The sequence below is a fragment of the Bos javanicus genome, chromosome 4 (genome assembly GCF_032452875.1).
Source record: "Bos javanicus breed banteng chromosome 4, ARS-OSU_banteng_1.0, whole genome shotgun sequence".
Taxonomy (NCBI): Eukaryota; Metazoa; Chordata; class Mammalia; order Artiodactyla; family Bovidae; genus Bos; species Bos javanicus.
The window spans coordinates 55,011,044-55,031,373 of NC_083871.1; the positions used below are offsets into that span (position 1 = coordinate 55,011,044).

Genomic DNA, 20,330 nt, shown 5'->3' on the forward strand with positions numbered 1-20,330 from the left:
TATAACAATAACTGGAGCAGCTACTTAACTGTTCCAAGTCTCAGGTACATCTTCTGCAAAATGTACACAGGTGACATAAAGGAAGGTGTCATTGACAACTCTGAAGGCTCATAGTCTCAGAGAAGCTGTGCTTGAACTGTGTCTTGAAGGACAGTAGGGGGTTCATCTACCACAAAGGCAGAGGAGTATTTTCCAACAAAAAGAGCAAAGCACGCAGAGGCGTCAAGTGCAAGGTATCTTTGGGGAATCACTACACAAAGAGCAGTTCTGAAACATTTCAGGTTGCAAGAGGTTAGGATAAAGAGGGCTAATATGTATATTATTCTTTTGTGCTTAGATTGTACATAAAATATAATTACAAAGTTTGAAGTCTTATGATCACCCAGATTTTTGCCCCATGCATCCATTATCAAGTCCTAGAGAAGGAACAATATGCACACAAGCCACAAAACACAAAAGAACTCAAAGCCATTAATTAATGAAATCACGTCAGAGTAAGTGAAGTAAAAAAGAAGAGTCTAAAATATACTGAGTAGAAAAAGATGACACTAGAGGGGACAAGCATGGTCCAAACATCCAACCAGTCCATTCTAAAGGAGATCAGCCCTGGGATTTCTTTGGAGGGAATGATGCTGAAGCTGAAACTCCAGTACTTTGGCCACCTCATGTGAAGAGCTGACTCACTGGAAAAGACTCTGATGCTGGGAGGGATTGGGGGTAGGAGGAGAAGGGGACGACAGAGGCTGAGATGGCTGGATGGTATCACTGACTCGATGGACTTGAGTCTGAGTGAACTCCGGGAGTTTGTCATGGACAGGGAGGCCTGGTGTGCTGCGATTCATGGGGTCGCAAAGAGTCGGACATGACTGAGCAACTGAACTGAACTGAACTGACTGACAGAATACTCTGAAGAGTTAGTTCATATTTTACCCTAAGGTCAAGAGAAAACAAATGCAAAATTTTAAGAAGAAAATAAATATTATCCAATCTTTTTTTAAAAGGCAAGTCGCTACCCTGTGAGTCAGAAGGCAGCATTAAGATAAAGGGCATTAAGAATTTAGTAAAACAGGTAGTCACTGCAGTGATCCAAGTGAATGTTTTAGACTAGCGTAGTATCACTGGGAGGTAGAAAAAGAAAAACATTTTGATCAAATTTGGAGATTTAATTAATGAGACTAGGATACTTTGGTCACCTGATGTGAAGAGCTGACTCATTAGAAAAGACCCTGATCTTGGGAAGATTGAAGGCAGGAGGAGAAGGGGACGACAGAGGATGGGATGGTTGATGGCATCATCGACTCAACAGCCATGAGTTTGAGCAAGCTTCAGGAGATAGTGAAGAACAGGGAAGCCTGGCATGCTGCAATCCATGGGATCACAAAGACTCTGACATGACTGAGTGACCGAACAACAACAAAGGAGAGTAAACAGAAGAATAAAGGAGATGTTCAAGCGACCCAATGTTAGTGATCCAACACTTCTGACATAGGCAACTGGGAGTATAATGGTGCTTGCTATTCAGTAAGACATAACACAGCATAAAAGAAGCATATTTTCCATCATATTTTTATAGGTGAGACAAGAGTTGACAATGAGCTGAATTTTAGATGGATCCCTGTGGGACATTTAAGTAAAGATAACAAGAAGAAAGTTGTAAATGCAGATCTCACACTCAGAGGTAAAATATGAGCTAGAGATGCAAAAGTGGGAACCCCAACACTAAAAGTGGCAATCAGAGCTCTGGTAGTAAGGGAGCTCATCTAGAATAATGAACACACAAAATGAAAAGATGAAGAGAGAATACAGGAAAATACCTATATTTATCAATGGGCAAAGGAAAGACTCACAAAAGAGACTTAGGAAAAGGAGTAAGTGGGAGAATATGCCATGAGAACATGAGCTGATAAAATAAGGAAGCAGTCAGCTGTGTTAAATATTTCAGGAAAGGCAAAGGACAGAAACCGCCCTAAGATTTATCAACACTAATATCATTGAGAGACTTCTGATTAAGCACAGCAGTCTGTTGTTGTCCTTCAGTTGCTCAGTAGTGTCCAACTCTCTGCTACCCCATGGACTGCAGCATGCCAGGCTTCCCTGTTCTTCACCATCTCTTGGAGTTTGCTCAAACTCATGTCCATTGAGTCAGTGATGCCATTCAACCATCTCATCCTCAGCCTTCCCCTTCTCCTCCTGCCTTCAATCTTTCCCAGCATCAGGGTCTTTTCTAAGAGTCTGCTCTTTGTGTCAGGTGGCCAAAGTATTGGAGCTTCAGTACTAGTTCTCCCAATGAATATTCAGGGTTGATCTCCTTTAGGATTGACTGGTGGGATTGCCCAGGGACTCTCAAGAGTCTTCTCCAGCACCACATTTCAAAGGCATCAATTCTCCAGTGTTCAGCCTTTTTTTATTGTCCAGCTCTCACATCTGTACATGACTAATGGAAAAACCATAGCTTTGACTACATGGATCTTTGTATGCAAGTAATGTCTATGCTTTTTAAGACGCTGTCTAGATTTATCATTGATTTTCTTCCAAGGAGCAAGCATCTTTTAATTTCATGGCTGCATTCACTGTATGCAGTGATTCTGGAGCCTGAGAAAATAAAGTCTGTCATTGTTTCCACTGTTTCCCCAACTATTTGCCATGAAGTGATGGGACGGGATGCCATGATCTTCGTTTTTAGAATGGTGAGTTTTATGCCAGCTTTTTCATTCTCTTCTTTCACCTTCATCAAGAGGCTCTTTAATTCCTCTTTGCTTTCTGCCATAACAATGGTGTCATCTGCATATCTGAGGTTATTGATATTTCTCCCTGCAATCTTGATTCCAGCTTGTGCTTCCTCCAGCCCAGCATTTTGCATGCACAGCAGTCTAAACACATGTAATTACATCCACTCCTTTACAAAGTACTAATAAAGTGACAATACAAGAGTGAAAAGTTATGAACCCATGAAAAGGATCCTAGCTGAAGGGGTGACACCCAACAAGACATGACAACACATCTTTGTATGCATTACATGGTCTAATACATATCTTCAAAGAAACTTGTTCAAGGAATCAATCAGTACATTATTCAATCATGTAGTCCCCTCTTGTAGAAAAGGAAACTGTTCCAGGAGTCAAAAAAAAAAAAATTTCAGAAGAGAAATTACACAGGCATTACACTCCAGGAAAAATTCTCAAAGCTGATGACAATAGCCCTGTCTCTCTCTGAGTGAACTCAGAAACTACTATATTTACATTTTTAGATTTTTTAAGGTAAATAAGTACCTACTATAATATAGCATAGTTTATTTTCTCTCTCTCTTTTTTTAATTCAAAGGTGGGACTTGAAGAAAATGATCTTTGTTAATTAAGCAAAATATAGTTCCTTTGAGTTATAAAAAGAGCAAACCCAGAAAACTATGCTGTGTTACAGTAGGGACTTGTCATCAGTTTTGAGAAACTTTTTTCTGGGGTATTATTCCTGTTACACAGGACGATACTAATTTCTCAGCTATTATAATTCATACTCATTTCATTTCAATGTGATCTTCCAAAGGATTGCACTTCAAGGCAAAAGCTTCCATTCACCTTGTAGTACAGTGTAAAGAGGCAATACACTTTCTGAGAAAGTCCAAATCAATTCATTCACCCAATATGTATTAAATGTGGACTGTGCACCAGTACTAATCTGAGCAGTAGGGACACAGGGTTGACTGTGGTATATAGAAATTTATACAACACTGCATGAAAAGTACTGAGTGGAAAACAGGATGGCATCTTATCACACTGATTCTTAAAATCTAATAGAAAACAAAAATTACTGTTTTTAATATTTTCTTTAACCATCATATTCATCAGCATTCATCTCTATAACGAAACTATTGAGAAATTACATTTCTTAAAACACCTCAATTCATGATATATTAGATTTAAATTCAAATATAACTAGATTTAAAATAAGACAAATTTAATCTCAGATCACTTTAACCATAAGAAAACAGGAACACAATAGAAATGCTATTTTTAAACTGCACAACAAAGCTAAAATTTTCTTTTGCACAAAGATTCTAAGACCCAGTTAAGTGAAAAGGTTTTTGAGAAATTAACAAGCTGGCAATAATTGAAGGCTCAATTAAAATGTACCTGTACTAAGAGTTTACTCTGAAAAATCAACATTAAATTTTGAGTTGAAATTTGGTTTGTTAGTTCAAAACACACTTGTTGGTTGAGAGAAGACTGTCAATATCTACAATGAAAAAAGAGGGAGACAGAGTAACATGTGTAGCAACATGCACTTCTCATCTGAAGAGGGAAACTAAAGGTTGACTAGATTAAGATTAATTAAAGATCCTGGTGGGGAAAAGGGCAATGAGAAATGGAAATTATTTTTTTAAATAGTGGTAACAGATAAACTAACTGAATTCTTTCTTTAAGAAAAATATTGACTTATCTCACTAATAGGATCAAACCTAAGACTTGAGATTAAAGGTCTTCCTTTGGTCATCCTAAGCTTCCCTGATAGTTCAGTTGGTAAAGAATCTGCCTGCAGGAGACCCTGATTTGATTCCTGGGTTGGGAAGATCCACTGGAGAAAGGATAGCCCAGTATTCTTGGGTTTCCCTTGTGGTTCAGCTTGTAAAGAATCTACCTGCAGTGGGGGAGACCTGGGTTCGATCCCTGGGTCGGGAAGATCCCCTGGAGAAGGGAAAGGCTACCCACTCCAGTATTCTGGCCTGGAGAACCCATGGAGGGGTCACAAAGAGTCTGACATGACTGAGCGACTTTCACTTGGTCATCCTACCAATACTAACTTTTTCCGTTCTTTCATTGAACAGAAAATATAAATATCTTAGTATTACTGACTAAAAACTATAAAATAAAAGCATATGCCACTTTAATAAAACTCAGTGGGAGTGGCACAAAGCAAATGTTTGGAGCAATTCACCATTTTGCTTAGGATCAAATCTTTAATAAGAATATCACGAGTGTGTAACTCTATCAGTCAAATTATATAAACTTTCCAAACTATCTCAGTATATAATGCCATTGGGTGATTAAATATCAAAATCAAATATATGCAATGACTCTTGTTATACAGGTAAGAATAGAACTCTAGTAAATAGATTTCAAAGATAGAAAGAAGCTACTTTAAATGTATGGTGGGAGAGCTTACATGACTTGTAATGGACACTAGAATGAGCACTGTGCAGCAATATAATCAATTAATTAATAAGCAATATAATTAATATGCTTAATCCAAGAGTGAAAACAATAATAATGGAAGCTCTTTACTTAATCTAAATGCCAGGAGCTCTCGCCATTAAATTTTCCCCAAATCATCTGGCCCTAAGCTTTACATAATGCTCTTTAAAAAAAGCAACATTTATACTCTGTACTTGAGTATGATTTATAATGAAATAAAAAGTATCACTTTGTGATATAACTCAATTAGACATATAGCAGTACATTGTAAAAATAAAGATGTAGTATTCTAAAACTCAGATATTCTACTGTAAGTTACAACCTTAACAAAAGTCTCAAACATGTACACAAAAAGAAATATACAGATACATTCACTGCATTAGTGTTTGGAATAATTTAAAAACTGAAAACAGTTGAACTGTTCATTTACTGAAGAAGGATTTTTTTTTTTTGAAGAAGGATTTTAAAATAGCTATGCTTGAATGAAACCATGGAATGTTTGGAGCAATTAAAACCTAAGTATTATCCACAACAATGGTAAAAACAGAAAAAGACAATTTCAGTGTTGGCAAGAAATGGAGAAACATTGATGCATGAGTTGATGGGACATCATGCGTCAATGATGGGACAGTAAATTGGGATATAAACTTTATAAGACTGCATGGCAGTGTCTACTAATGTTGACAGTGACACTACATAAAGGTAACTAAGGATATAGACACTAAGGGCTTCCCAGGTGGCTCAGTGGTAAAGAATCCACCTGCCCATGCAGGAGACCTGGGGTCAATCCCTGGGTCAAGAAGACTGCTTGGAGCAGGAAATGGCAACCCACTCTAGTGTTCTTGCCCCGAAAATCCCATGGACAGAGGGGCCTGGTGGGCTACAGTCCATAGTATAGTATAGTGAAGTCAGTCATGTCTGATTCTCTGCGATCCCATGGACTGTAGCCTTCGAGGCTCCTCCATCCATGGGATTTTCCAGGCAAGGATATGGACTGGGGTCAAAAGAATTGGACATGACTGAGCAACTAAGACAACAAAACTGAGCAACTTTTCCAACAAAGGTCTGTCTAGTCAAAGCTATGGTTTTTTCAGTAGTCATGTATGGATGTGAGAGTTGGACTATAAACAACGCTGAGTGTCGAAGAATTGATGCTTTTGAACTGTGGTGTTGGAGAAGACTCTTGAGAGTCCCTTGGACTGCAAGGAGATCAACCAGTCCATTCTAAAGGAGATCAGTCCTGAATATTCATTGGAAGGACTGATGCTGAAGCTGAAACTCCCATACTTTGGCCACCTGATGCGAAGGACTGACTCACTGGAAAAGACTGTGATACTGGGAAAGATTGAAGGCAGGAGAAGAAGGGGACGACAGAAGAAGAGATGGTTGGATGGCATCACCGACTCAATGGACATGAGTTTGAGTAAACTACGGGGGTTTGGTGATGGACAGGGACACCTGGCGTGCTGCAGTCCATGGGGTCACAAAGAGTCGGACATGACTGACTGAACTGAAATGAGCAACTAAGCACACGCACAGACACTAAGTTGACACAATGATGTAGATATTTTATCATACAAAATTTCTGCTCCAAGCTATACAGATATGCATAAAAATATGAAAAGGATATATACAAATGTCCTAATAGTGAAAACAATACAAATATCCCAAAGTCAAGTGTAAATAAACAAACAGTGGTATATTCACATAATGGAATACTATATAGCACTCAGAATAGACCCTTAACTACACACAACAACGTGGAGGAAGCATGTAAACCTAAAAATGTCAGACACACACAAAAGACTATGTACTAAATGATTCCATTCATATAACGTTTCAAAGCACAAAACTAATCTATGTGTTAGGGGTCAGAATACTGATTCCCTGGCAGGGGTGGGGAGGGATAGTAACTTCTGAGTGGGAGCTTCTGAGACCTGGTAGTGTGCTATTTCTTTAGCTGGGTACTGATTACACAGATCTGTCCATTCTGTGAAAATTCACCACAATGTTCATATATAACTTCTGCAGTTATCAGTATGTAACTGCAAAACTCATAAATGTACAAGGTTTACTTTAATACTAGCTAACTTAAAAAACCTAAGAAATCAGACCTGTGTTTATCACCATGGATAAGGCCCCTAAATATAATTTTTGAAAGCAAAACTTCTTCAGAAGGGCAGATTTAATATGATGTCACTCACATAAATGTTAAAATCACAAAAAAAGAATAAGAATACAGATAAACACCAAATTCAGTAAATTTCTCTAGAGAGAGAGAGACAAGAAGAGAGCACACAGTTTTTGCTTTATTTGTGGTATTGTATTTTTTAAAAAAAGAAAGACAGATTTGAATATAACAAAATATTCACATATGTCAAATTTGAATATGAGTGCTTACTGTGTTATCTTGTGTATTTCCACAAGATTTTAAAATAAAAATCTTAAAGAGAGTTACCACTTTGGATTCTAGAGTGAAGAGAATCTTTAAAATAATTTTCAGGGAAAGACATTCTTAACCAATTTGCCCAGATCAGCTGACCAAGAAATGCTTTTATATATAGCTTAAGTATCTGAGATAGTGGATGGCTATTTATTTAGGTAAAAAATCTACTAAAATATACTCTCTATATTGAAAAGTGGTACAGTCTTACTTGCAAAAAGATAAGTTGGTCCTTTTAAGTTGTACAATAATAAAAATTATTGAACATTTAAGAGAGTTCAGCAGAAATGATCTTTAGGAGAAAACATACCTTCAAACTATATGCATTTTCCCCAAGGCCACTATGTTGTTCTCATACTGTTCTATTGGGCTATAATAAAAATGAAGCATTTAAGTGATAATTGCATGGGTAGAATCATCACCTCCACAAAACTATTAATAGATCATCGATACTCCCACTAAGGGCTTCCCTGGTAGCTCAGCTGGTAAAGAAACCACCTGCAATGCAGGAGACCCTGGTTCGATTCCTGGGTCGGGAATATCCCCTGAAAAAGGGATAGGCTACCCACTCCAGTAGTTGTGAGCTTCCCTGGTGGCTCAGCTGGTAAAGAACCGGCCTGCAATGCAGGAGACCTGGGTTTGATCCCAGGGTTGGGAAGATCCCCTGGAGGAGGGTATGGCAACCCACTCCAGTATCCTGGCCTGGAGAATCTCCATGGACAGAGGAGCCTGGTGGGCTGCAGTCCATGGGGTCACAAAGAGTCGGGACATGACTGAGCGAATAAGCACAGCATGGCACATACCCACTAAAAAATAGTCATTCATCCCAGGAATATCCAGTCCCTTTTTTCAGATATCACTTTGCATCATTAGCTTGGAAGTAGACTCAAAAGGGTAATTAATCCTTCAAATGGATTTGGAGATTACCATTTATTTTGTGTTTAATAAGTTTTGTCTTTACTATCTTAAAATAGAAGAGATATACAGGACTACAAAAGTTTTAACTAGTTTGCCTTTTTTAAAAAATAATAAGCACTTAAAACCAATAGGTCAGGCTTTTGTGATAAGGTACATAGCTGGATGAGTTTTAGCCTTGCATTTAAGCATTCTGTTTCTTTGTTACAATCCTCCCTTGAGGGTCTGAGAGCAATCCATTCATTAAGATTCTAGGGAGTCATTCGGCAGTCACAAGACACATTCAGGTGGGTTACTTTCTTAAGACATTAACAGCTGCTTTTGCAAAAAAGCTTACATCATTGTAAGAGAACATGGATATTACACCTCATTTTGTTGAATTACTATCTTACAAAGATTCAAATCAGTTAGGAAGACAGCTGTAAAAAGCTGCCCTAAGAAACTGGTGCTTTGTTATCTAATGAAAACTAAATCCCATGAATATCAATTTTTTGGGAAGATTCAACTCCTCCTCTTTTTTTTAAATTATTTTGTTTTCCATATTCCTATATAGCCTCTCAAATTGACCAAAGCAAATCTTTTTGAACCCCCCAAAAATGTAGGATATATATCTATATATCATCCTCTGATATATCATTGAAGGAGAAAAAAATTCCTCTATTGCCTGCTGGGAATTTGTAAAAGAAACATAAACATTCTTTAGATCTTCTTTTAAGAATTTATAAAAATTCCAGGTAGGTTAATATAAAGTTACAGAAATACTAGGCCACAAAGAAATAATAACTTTTTAAGTATTTCCATGCAGTTATAGAAATCATATTTCCTGAATTATGGAACTATATCCTTTCCAGAATAATTATCTGCTTCAGAATTTAATAAATAGAATAAATTACTATGTATTGCACACTGCTATATATAGAGACAAAGATGGAGACATATATAAACACATACATACATGAAAACATACGCACATACTTATATTTAACAAACATTTCTACATGCATAGAAAAGGTAAGAGATCTCTACTATTAAGTGCCTATTCTGTGCCACGTATTTTTAAAGTTTGATCATTCAATCTTCACAAAACCCTATATGAAAATCATTTTTTTCACATATAAAACTTACCAAGATCAATATAAAAAATATATGGCTGAACAAACCCAGGTGTGTCAAATGCAAAAATGATCTTTCTTCCACGGTATGCTTAAAGTAAGTTTTAGGCAAATTTTAAGTATTGTGTGGTATCACTTTAACATAGAAAAAAATTCATTCTGGCATTATGAAGAACCATAGCTGGTTTTTCAAACAAAATCTGATTTTATTCCCAAAATTTCAATATGGCAAAAGAAAAGTTGTTACAAAGATAATTCTTGGTTGAATATGTTAAAAATGTAATTCCCTGGTAATCTGGGTTTTGGCCAAGACAAATCAAAATCAAAGATATTTTACAAATGCCAAGTTTTCAGGGAAACAAAAAAAATGCAATAGCAACAGATGCATTCTCCCTAGACATTTGTGTTGAGCCTAGCCATATCCAGAGTTTGAAGAAAAGGGGGATTTTTAAATTTCAGTTTTATGAATAATAAATTTCTGGTTTCTGTTAATGTCAACTAGTTAAATAAGATTATACTCACTCCTTCAAACATTAAATATTAGAATATACTGAGAATGAAAGAAAAAATAAGGAGGAAAAAGAGGAAAAGGAGGAAGAAAAAAGAAAAGCAAAAAAAAAATGTTAGAGGCTAGCAAAAAAAAATAAACATATCTGGTACTTTTTAAACTGAAACTGCATTTGAAAATTTCTATTCAAAGAGAGAATACAAAGTGCATCTGTTTTTCATTTCTTTTACAACATGCTAACATTAAAATTTACAAATTAAAATCCCACTTAAGTGTCTCAGGAGGATGGACCACTGCATAAAATGCATTAAATTTTAAGAAGCTACAAAAAACTCAGTAAACATCATTTCTTTACTACAGAATGGGTTTTGGGTATATGGGTTTGGGGTAAAAACATATATATATATATATATTTTAATTCAAAACTGAACTATCTATCTTAAGACAAGTTTATTCTACATAAATTTTCATAAAAAGTTAACTAAATATATGCAAGCACAGAGGTCTTCCTATATTGATATTAGCACTTTCCCCAAGTAAAACACATTCCAGCAGATCTTCCCAACTTAGGAATTGAACCAGGGTCTCCTGCATTGCAGGCAGATTCTTTACCAGCTGAGCTCTCTGGGAAGTGCTTTACAAAATCAGAAAATAATGATTTTAAAACCCTATCTTTTTAAAAAGCTTGAATATCCAGAGTAGACAGATCAAATATGATACTATGTCACTTTTTCTCAGAATTCTACTTAACAGAATCATTTTAAGATTGCTTTCTTAATTTTTAAAAAATTATATTTGACATGCAAAAACATATCTAAAGTAAAGCATGATTCATTTATTTAGAACAGTTTTACTTTTATAGAAAAATTCAACTGAAACTACACAGTTCCCATATACATCTTCTCCATCTCCAAAACACATCTTCTATTATTCAGATTTTGCAATACTGTGCTATATTTGCTACAACTGATGAACCATGTTAAAACATAGTTATGAACTTAAGTCTAGAGTTCACACTAGGGTTCACTGTTTGTGTTGTATAGTTCCACAATTATACAGCTGACAAACACATAATACTATGTACCCGTCATTAAAGAACCTTACAGAATAGGTTCACCACCCTACAGATCTCCTGTGCTCTGCCTATTCGTCCTTCTCTCTCCTCAACCCCTGGCAACCACTGAGCTTTTTACTGTCTCCACAGTTTGCTTTTTTCAGAATGTCATATAGTTGGAATCTCAGTATGTAGGCTTTACAAATGATTTAACTCACTCAGTGATATTCATTTAAGGTTCCCCATGTCTTTTTGTGGCTTAATAGGTCATTTCTTTTCATCAACTGAATTAACAGTCCATTGTCTAGCTATATCACAGTTTGCTTATCCATTTATCTAGTAAAGGGCATTCTGTTTGCATCTTAGTTTTGACAATTATGAATAAAGTTTACATAAACATTGTACAAATTTTTCATGGACATGTTTTCAACTCATTTGGGTAACTACCCAGGAGTGCAGTAGGTGGGCTGCATAGTAGTGAAGACTGTATGTATGCTTATCTTCATAATAAACTGCCAAATTATTTTCCAGAGAAGCTGTATTCATTCCCCCCAACAACAAATCAGAGACCTTGCTGCTTGTTTCACATCCTTGGCAGCATTTGGTGATGCCAGTATTTTGAATTTCAGCCATTCTACGAGGTAAATTCAGTTCAGTTTAGTTCAGTCGCTCAGTCGTGTCCGACTCTTTGTGACCCCATGAATCACAGCACGCCAGGCCTCCCTGTCCATCACCAACTCCCGGAGTTCACTCAGACTCACATCCATCGAGTCAGTGATGCCATCCAGCCATCTCATCCTCTGTCGTCCCCTTCTCCTCCTGCCCCCAATCCCTCCCAGCATCAGAGTCTTTTCCAGTGAGTCAACTCTTTGCATGAGGTGGCCAAAGTACTGGAGTTTCAGCTTTAGCATCATTCCTTCCAAAGAAATCCCAGGGCTGATCTCCTTCAGAATGGACTGGTTGGATCTCCTTGCAGTCCAAGGGACTCGTAAGAGTCTTCTCCAACACCACAGTTCAAAAGCATCAATTCTTCGGCGCTCAGAACTTCTTCACAGTCCAACTCTCACATTCATACATGACCACAGGAAAAACCATAGCCTTGACTAGACGGACCTTTGTTGGCAAAGTAAGTGGTATCTTATTGTTTTAATTTACAGTTCCCTAATGATATAAATACCAAGCATCTTTTCATATGCTTATTTGCCATCAGAATTATCTTCTTCAGTGAGATCCCTCTAAAGCTCTCTCCCACTTGTAAATTGGATTATATGTTTTCTTATTGTTGAGTTCCCTGTTTATTTTGGATACCAAGTCCCTTATCAGATAGGTATTTTACAAATATTTTCTTCCAGTGTGTGTCTTGTCTTTCAATACCCTTATCAATGTCTTTCCAAAAATAGAAGTTTTTCATTTTAATGAAGTGCAACTTATCAAGCATACTTTTTTTTTAATTTCATGGATTGTACTTTTGGTACTTTATCTAAAAAATCATCCCCTAGATTTTCTCCTATGTTACCTTCCAGCAGTCTTTTAGTTTTACATTTTACACTTAGTTCTATGATCCCTTTTTTACTCATTTCTATACCAAGGATGTGTTTTGTGTCTATTATTTTGCATAAAATTGTACAAATAGTTGTTCCAATACCACTTCTGAGATTACTGTCCTTTTTCAACTGAACTGCCTTCACTCATTTGTCAAAGATCAGTTGACTGAGCTTGTGTGGGTCTATGTCTAGGTTCTTTAGTGTCTGTTACAAAGATCTATTATTTTGTCAATACCATCCTGTCTTGATTGTGTTCGGTTCAGTTGCTCAGTCATGTCAGACTCTTTGCCACCCCATGGACTGCAGCACACCAGGCTTCCCTGTCCATCACCAACTGCCGGAGCTTGCTCAAACTCATGTCTATCGAGTCAGTGATACCATCCAACCATTTCATCGTCTGTTGTCCCCTTCTCCTCCTGCTTTCAATCTTTCCAGCATCAGGGTCTTTTCTTTAAACAAAGTCTTGAAGTCAGGTGGTATTAGTCTTCTGGCTTTGCTCTTTTTTTTCTATTCTGGGTCTTTTGTCTTTCTCTATAAACTTAAGGACTAGTTTATCAATATTCACAAAATAACTTATGGGATTTGACTGGGATTATGCTAAATGTATAATCTTCAAGTTAATAAGATCTGACATTATAATCATATTGAGTATGTCTATCTATTAACATGGAATATCTCTCCATTTAGATATTTGATTTTATTTCATCAGAATTTTGTAGTTTTCCTAATATTGTTGTTGTAATCTACAATATTGTAATCATCTTTTGGATTTTCTACATAGATAATCATGTCATCTGCAAAAAGACAACTGTGTTTATTCCTCCCCAATCTGTATGTGTTTTAATTCCCTTTTTTTTTAATCTTACTACTTAGGATTTCCAGTATGATACTGAATAGGATGTTTAAGAGGGGACATTTTACTTTGCAGTCTTAGTAGAGAAACATCTAGTTTCTCACTGATGATTTTGTATAAAGCAAATATTTATGCAACCACCAGCCTAGTGAATAAACAGAAAGCTGCTGAAACACCAGAAGGTCCTAGAACCTTCACCTCAATTTCAACCACCTACCTAGAACTTAACCATCATCTTTATTTTGTTATAATCACTTCTTACATCCCTAAACACCAAAGTCTAGCTTTGGAACTTCATATAAAGGAAATCATACAGCATTCATTCTTTTAGATCTGGATGTTTTTAATCAACATTATCCTTAGGAGATCCAACCTTGTTACTGTTGCTATACATTATACTTTCATTGCTGTAGAGAAGATCAGAATTTTTTTCTGTGAATGACAATGCTTTCCAATTCTTCATCAACCTCAAACCAGTACATGGTTCACTACCAACCCATCAAATTTAAATAACTTTTTAAAGTTTCCTCACAATTTTTGGTTATAAAAAAGTTTTAAGCAAAAAGCAATTGTTTTATGTCCTGAAAGCAATACTAATATTTGCAGTCTTTCTCTAAGTTGTCTATTCTAATTCAATGATGAAAAATTGTGAACTGAACTTCTAAGACTTATTTTTTATGCATAGTTTGTGCTAAATTTAAGATTTCTAACTCACAAGTATAGAATGTCAGGAATGGCCACAGTGTTTCCTGGCTCTATCAGACATTCCAAACAATAAGATTAAACGTGAACCTAGAAATGATGAGGGATTCTCACTGCAGACTTCTTTGACAACTTTGTCAGATGCTATGTGGTTAAGAATATCACATTCAAAATCTGTAAAGACTCATATTTAAATTTTGGTGATAACTGGGAGAATTTATGATTTGGTTTTATTCAACACTAGTAAGCATTTATTATCTACTGCATACTCTGGACCTTTTAGAATGAAAACAATATACTATCACTGAGTCTTTTCACTGACAAATGAAAAAGGTAATCAATTATTAAACAAAGTCAAATTTCTGGCAGTTAAGCCATCATATCACATATAAACTGCCTTACTGCAAGGATGATACATGAGGTAACTTTCCAGATAAAGGTGTTGATGATAAGAAATTTCTTCCCAAATAATTTTCCTAAAACAAGTCCTGCCTTTAGTCATCCTTCTTTCTACCAATTTCTGAATAGCAACTGAATTCTATGTGTCTATAAAATCATTAACAGACATCTTTTAAGTTCTCCCTAACAAAACAGGAAATCAGTCTTTCCAATACACTAAGCTGACAAAATTTATATATTTTTATAGTATGGATACAAAGTCAGTCCGATTCATTTTCACCATGCAAAGTGAAAAAGGACTTACTGTCTCTCTTGCTGAAAGGTGGGATTTAAGTAGATACATTAAGATAGTCTTATTCTCAGGTAGGAAGAAATATAAAAGAAAAAGAAGGAATCAAAGTTTAGAGCATAAAGGGATTATAATGGCACAAATGCACATATTAAATCAAAGGAAGTTACCTTCTTTTCATCAGAATACTCTCAAAATTCTTAACAGTTCTCTGCCAGAAGATAAAATTAAAATTAATCCATTTTGCATTGAGTGTTATTATTGTAAAGCATCACCTTATATTAGTTAGAAAACACTAACACAAATACAAATTTAAGTTACCAACCAAAACAAATGTATATTTTGTAGAGAAAAACAAATGCAAAGAATATTGTCATCACGTATTTTTCTACTAACACCTGAGCAGCCAGCCACAAAAACAGAGATGGAAAACATAGAGTACAGATGACTTACATTTGGAGGGTTAGACTTTAATTCTCTCTCCCAGGATTGAGGGGTTTTATTCTTTGTGCTTACAATGCTCCTTTCTCCAGGGTATTCTTCTACTTCCAGAATAGGTCAGGACAAAGCTTCAACAGACTTCTATTATTTGTTTGATCTAGGGGGAAATTATACTTTTAATCAATTATTACAAAATGCATCAAACTTTTTTCTTACTGTCCTGGGGGGTGGGGGTTTCTCATTATTTTCCTTTGGATCTGAAGTGAACAGAGAAAATAGGAATTGCCATTGTTGAATATTATAATAAATAAATCAAGTAGTTTAAATTAACACCACTAAAAGAAACCCACATCTATCTTCTTTTTCATTTTTATGGCTAAGCAGCATAGCAAGAGAAAATTAATATTCAAAATTCAAATGACTACAAAAGCCTGCTCAAATGTATTTTTAAAAGACTTTAACATAATTTTGAAAATCCATGAGTTTGAATGGACTGGCAGAGACGATTAGGTATCAAATATTTTTACTCATTCATTTTAATGTCTTAGGGCTAAAGAATTACAGGATGATTAGAAAAGTGTAAAGGAAAATCCATTTTAAAAAAATTTAATGGAATAATAAAAAAGATGATTTCAAGAGCATGAGACCGACCAGAAACAGACAGTAAAGAATCTGTAGGCAGGGCAAGAAATCTAGAGTATAAACTGTGAAGATGGTACAAAGCTTGGAACTGCTATTCTAACAGAATGTTGGTCAAATTAAAGTATATGACACAAGGACATTTTAATCTGATTTTATGTTAATTCTCTAAGGAATCTATACAATGTAAAAATGCAATACATCTTACTTTCACAAGAACACAGAAACATAATACATGATTGTTTGACCTTTGGTGGTATGAAAATTCATAACTTTAAGAGAATTAATTGTATTCTACAAACTTTATCAAACTGCAGTTTTCTAATAATGGATATTTTCTGCCTCATTAAAATGAAATATTAAGATAAATGTCTTCAACTTGCACCATACTCTGGATCACACACTGTTGCCTTATCTTAAAGTCATTCATATTGCTTTCCATTAAATAATAAATTAGAATGTAGGGGGGACATTTAGAGAAAATCAGAAATAAAATATAGCTGGGGGAAACATGTCTGCTAGCACTGAAAAGTCAGTTTTTGCTCAGAAATTTAAGATTCTTTTACTTGTGATTATTATCCCCCCCCCAAAAAAACTATAGTGGCAGTATAGTAAACAAATGAAGCCCATTAATAGCTATATCATAATTGCTAAATTCAAAAAATATATATATATGTGGGCAGAAGCATTTCTTTAAGTCATCCATCTAATCACAAATTGGTACTTGTGTGAGCCTCTGCTGATTTTAACCAGTGTAAGCGGTACTTGCAATCACTTACCTGGAATATCACAAAATTATTTCTGGTGAAACAAACAGAAATCTGACTATCAAAAATTAATGTTACTGAAGGAGAAAACTCATTCAAGGCTAGATTTTAGGATTACAGAAAACTGGTATACTTTGTTTTAGAAAGATCAACTAATCTTGGCGTAACTCAATAGTCTTACTATTAAAGGTTATCAACATACATTCTATATGAATATTTCCATATGGCTTTTCAAACATAGGTAGTCCTACTTTAGTTTCAAGAACACAGAAATGGTTTTGCTGTATTTTGGATCAGTGCAAGATCAATGAACATTCCTTTAGGGAAGCCTTTTGAACTGACAAAGGGTGAATGATTGACATCAGTAACAAAAACTTTTTGTTGTCCTGGAATGACATGTCATTTATAGCAATACCTATGCTAATTAATGCCACACATATCTACCTGATGTGTCAGAGAAATATGCCAGACCCTTCACAGAATATAGTGTGAGTTCAACTAAAATTCCATTAAAGATATAGATATGCATTCCTTTGCTATAAAGAATTGATCTCTCTCTCTCTCTCTCTCTCTATATATATATATATGTATATACACACACACATATATATATATATATACACACACATACACATAGAATATACTTTCTATGATAGAGAAAAATTCACTTTTATATACAGTTAACTATACCTTATCTATTCCATTGGTAAAACTTTTTACAAAAAGCAAACTCTACCTTGTTCAAACACACAATAATCTGAACCCTAAAAAATACAGAACATAATGTACTAAAACACTAGTTGGGGTCTTCAGAAACTACACTATCATGACACTTTACTCTTGTTCCCAGATTCTCTCAACTCCACCAGTAGATTATTAACAATTAGAACTATACATTAATCATTTTCATCTCCCCATTCCCTAGGACACAATTTGGTATAATGGGTACCATCTTTTTTTTTTTTTAATATAGAGTTAAGGTCAATAAAGACATCAAAATTATGTATCACAATTTTGTCAGTGAATTCAGTATTTACAAAGAAGCAATTGCTTCTGATAGCAACTGAAACCCTTACTCATTAAATCAGATATGCTAGTAAAGAATTCATCTCACTGTCTGGAACAGAGCACTCAAAAAATGTGAACTATATAATCAGATTTAACATCCATTCCAGATTGCCTAGGATAGATGAGGTTTGTACTTAATTCAATTATTAAAAGCTAGCCTTTTTCTTTTCAAAAGTGTCCCAGTTTAGATGATAACTCTATATATTTTTCCAAAGTATAATTAATTATAATTCATCTATATGATTATTTCTTTTTATCAAGTTACTGTTTTTCATTTTCTTGTTTTCTATGATGCTGTTGACATGATAAAAGAATTTTACTAAGATTGGAATGAACAACATTTCATCCTTTTAACATCAATACATTCACACAGATGGTCAAAGGTTTACTAAATCCTCACATCCTTGAAGCTGAACATTTCATCATCAGTATAGGAATCACCTCCTAGCTGACCAAACAAAATGTGACTTCTTAATTCTTAGATTGCTTAACTTCTCTAATTCATTTAGCTTATTTTTTCATTCCTTCCTTCTTAAAACTCTACTTTTGGCCTACATGTGCCAAGTCACTTCAGTCATTTCCAGCTCTTTGAGACCCTATGGACCATAGCCCGCCAAGCTCCTCCATCCATGGGATTCTCCAGGTATCAATACCAGAATGGATATCCATGCCCTCTTCGAGAGGATAATCCCAACTCAGGAATTGAACCCACATCTCTTACGTCTCCTGCACTGGCAGTCAGGTTCTTTACCACTAGCACCACCTGGGAAGCCCTTTTGGCCTACATGACACCCTTCTTTCCTGATTTCCCTCTTACCTCTCAGACCTCCTTTTTTCATTGTCTGCTGGTTCCTATTCTTCTTCCATCTATTTCCTTAATGCTAGTTTCCCAAGACTTCATTCTAGTCCTCTTCTTTTCCTAATCTGCACTCCAGTTCTTGTAATAACCATAACTTGCTGCAAGTGATGCTATATCCAGCCTACACCTTTCTCTTGACCTGCAGATTTAAAGTTCCTACTGAATACACAATCTTGCATCCCTTCCCCTCATCCTCCAGTCTTAACTCAGAGACCAAGGAACAACCAACAGTTAAGGAAGAAGTGAAGTTCTACAAGAATTCACAGGCAGCAGAAGACAAGGGGGCTGGGTAGAGGAAACCAAACCCACTAGAATGAGACATAGTCTGTTCCTGGTATCTCATTTGTAATCCAAGCATGTTCCATTTTTAAAAATTGTTGCATGTAGTGGGCAGGTTTCAAGGCAAATACTACTAGAAAGAATAATACGATAAATATGAAATACATCATGAGGATCACAAACAAAATACCCAAAGATAAAAGTGTAAAGTAGCCTGTTGTTGTTCAGTCACTAAGTTGTGTCTGACTCTTTGAGATCCCATGGATTGCAGGATGCCAGGCTTCCCTGTCCTTCATCACTGTCTCCCGGAGTTTGGTCAAACTCATGTTCATTGAGTCAGTGATGTTAGTTAACCATCTCATTATCTGTAAAGCAGTTAATTGAAAAACAAAAGAAAGTTGTAGGGTATTGTGGCAAAGTTTCTAAAGGGGGAGCTTTTAAACACCATCAGATTACTTGCATAATCCAGCATTTGCTCCACAGGAATGCAGTATTAGCCCTGCCAAATGTAAATTTTCAAGAGAAATCAGAAAAGCTGTGCATATGTGTGTATGAGAGAGAGAGAAACAAAGAGAGATCCAATTTAAGATTTAGTAACAAACCTTGTATTTTTAAAAATAATAAATATAATAACATATTAAGCTCTCTAAGGACTTAAAGCACTTCTTTCTGACCTCACACTAAAACTGAAGGGCTAGCCTGTGATCTAAAAGTCATGTATAACAAGGTTCCTAAAGGAAAATGTGGTCTGAGTTCTGAACAACTAATACAAAATCTTTTGATATACAATCCATTTACATTTTGAGAAAAGCATGCTATTTAATTTTACTGCCTAAAACATGTTGTGAATAAAATTTTCCATCTTCTCTTTGGCTCAGTTCTTTATCCTCTACTGCCTCTTAAATATCTTCACTTGAATACTCTGGTTCTGATACTTCTTCAAATTAATTATGGCTTACATGTCTTCAGAATTTTATTGGGGTGTTCAAAAAGTTCATTTAGTTCTTTCCTTAATCTGTTATGGATGGAAAAACCCAAATGAACTTTGAGGCAGACTCACTATCTCAAACCTTCTCTTTACTCAAGAACACATAAGTTTTCTTAAATATATACCTAAAATATTTATTTATTTAATTAGTGATTGGGTCTTCTAACAGAGAAGACTTTTTGTGCCTCTGGCATACCCTCCACAGTTTACAGGAGAGATTCATAGAAGAGAGTACATTATCTAAGATCTCAGAGGGTGTAAGTGACAGAGATGGAATTTCAGCT

The 20,330-nt window shown here is 35.5% G+C and overlaps 1 protein-coding gene across 7 annotated transcripts in view; it reads right to left on the minus strand.

Moving 5' to 3' along the window:
- Positions 1 to 20,330, minus strand: part of FOXP2 (forkhead box P2) — a 668,538-nt gene that overhangs the window by 567,475 nt on the left and 80,733 nt on the right. For 5 of the 7 annotated variants that reach the window (XM_061414071.1, XM_061414069.1, XM_061414064.1 and 2 more), the window contains one exon: positions 15,459 to 15,603. The exons of the other annotated variants lie outside the window; for them this stretch is intronic. The gene's annotated coding sequence lies outside the window, so the exon portion shown is untranslated. The remainder of the gene's footprint in view (positions 1 to 15,458; positions 15,604 to 20,330) is intronic. 7 annotated transcript variants of the gene reach the window in all.